The sequence below is a fragment of the Mustela nigripes genome, chromosome 6, assembly GCF_022355385.1.
Source record: "Mustela nigripes isolate SB6536 chromosome 6, MUSNIG.SB6536, whole genome shotgun sequence".
In the NCBI taxonomy this organism is placed as follows: domain Eukaryota; kingdom Metazoa; phylum Chordata; class Mammalia; order Carnivora; family Mustelidae; genus Mustela; species Mustela nigripes.
Genome location: NC_081562.1, coordinates 46084228 through 46086285, shown reverse-complemented (window position 1 = coordinate 46086285; position 2058 = coordinate 46084228). Strand labels below are relative to the sequence as shown.

Below are 2058 nucleotides of genomic sequence, written 5' to 3'. Positions count from 1 at the left end.
TTTTACACATCTTGCTTTTCTCCCTCAACAATATCTGGTGGTAATCCTTCTAAGCAGCTAGTATTGCTCTAATTCATTTTGAGGGGATGTTGTTATATAATATTCCATGGTATAGACATACGATAATATATCTGACAACAGTTCCTTATTAAAGGGTATTCACTTGCTTTCAATTTTTTGTTGTTATTTTGCCACGATAAACAATCCTGCTGTAGAAATCCTGTGTTTGTATGCTGTAAGGTAGTGTTCCTGTCTCCATGAGTTAAATTTCCAACAGGAGAATGCCAGATTAAGGGGTAAGTATATACTTTTAACCTAAGAAATGTTTTTCTTAATTTCACAAAATTTTAAGAAATGTTGCTAGATTTACATCCCCCACAAAACTCTTTAAAATCCCCATTTCCATCAGCAAAATATGAATGACAGTGCTCTTTTCCCCATGTCTCCACTAGCAATGTGTATTGCTGCTTTTTTCTTTTGCCAGGCTGATGGATGTAAAGTGACAACTTATCATTAACTAACTTCTTGTTTTCCCAAATGGTTGTGATTTGGAGCATCTTTTCAGTTTTTTGTTTTTTGGTTTTTGGGTGTTTTTTTTTTGCCATTTTGATCTGATTCTTCACAGCTTTTGCCCAAAGCAAGGATTTTTTAAAGGGATTTTTGCTTAGTAATGAAGCTAGAAAAATATTGCTGAACATTAAAGAAAATGGAAAAAAAATAGGTTTTATCATGATCACTATTACCTATATTTGGTATAACACTAAAAGCACTTGGGTGCTCAATTCGGCAGCACATACACTAAAATTAGAACAATACAGAGAAGATTAGCATGCCCTCTGCATAAGGATGACATGCAAATCTGTAAAGCATTTCATAGTTTAAAAATACATGCAAACATACATGCATGCATATATACATACATAAAAACACTGGGGAGCCAGAAAATAATCTGTGAGTACTATTCAATTCTGAAATGTCGACTCTAAGGGCAGAAGATGGTTATTTCTCTCTTCATAAGGAATTATCTCACTGTTAGTGCTTTGTTTCTGACTGGACATTATATTGCTCTATATGCTTAAGTAGGACTTGGTATTAAATCGAACCAGTTGCATTTATTTGAGTGTCATTCAAAATACTTGTTTAAAAAAAAAAGAACAAAAATCAGTAGGGAAAGAAATTGTATTTTTAAGCTTCTAAGATTTTATAAACAATGGAGCCCAGAGAACAAAAAAAGTCATAAAATGACTTGACAGTGTCCTTTTAAGTGAACATATGTGAGTTTATGCCTCCATATGTGTTCACATATGTCCTACATATGCACAACCAGCTGCTAACCAACCAAATTGTTCAATGTGTATGTTTACTGTAAAACAAGCCGAAAGTGTTTGGTCTCTTTGTTAGAGAAACAGCTCATAATTTGAAGTATACAAACGTCAGTTGTTTCTCATTTCTTTTTTTTTCCAAGCCAAATGAGCTGTTGATGCCCAATTTGGCAGGGTCCTAACTGAGGCTGACTCTCGGCCAGCTGCGGAAACCTGGCCCTGAAAGTTTGGGAAAATTTTTACAAGAATAAGGAGCTTTTCCTAATGGCTCCCTAAACCAGAGGAAGTTTCCTTAGAGCCTCAGCCAGTTTTTTCCCACTCAGTATCCCAAAGGATAATCACTAACATTGCTTGGATACTAATGGATGGAGTTAGGGTGTGAAATGAGGGTCCTCCCCGACTTTGGTCAAATACTCTTTCAAAACCCAGTCTTAACAGAAAACGTTCTAGGGAGGTAGAGATTATATCTGTGATAACAACTTTATCTATGAGTCCTCAGTATCTCATCTTTCATTCAGCCTTTAGACAGTGCTCTGCAGCTTAAAATGGCGAATGAAATTTGGACCAATTTCCAGTTGAAGGTCCAGCCTTTGGACGGATTAGACCCCTACTTCTACAATCACAGCATTGAACCCAATCATCACGATCGGTATCCTCTACAACTCACATTAATATTCTCTGAAGAGCAGGCTGTTATGAAAAGAGCTCATGCTCTGGAATGGAAGAGTCTGTCCAG

At 36.2% G+C, this 2058-nt stretch overlaps 1 non-coding gene across 1 annotated transcript; it reads left to right on the top strand.

Annotated features, from left to right (window-relative positions):
• Positions 1-774: 774 nt before the first annotated feature.
• LOC132020980 (U6 spliceosomal RNA) lies at positions 775-881 on the top strand. Its single transcript, XR_009405170.1, has one exon. It is a non-coding gene; the product is annotated as a U6 spliceosomal RNA (small nuclear RNA).
• The last annotated feature ends 1177 nt before the right edge of the window (positions 882-2058 follow it).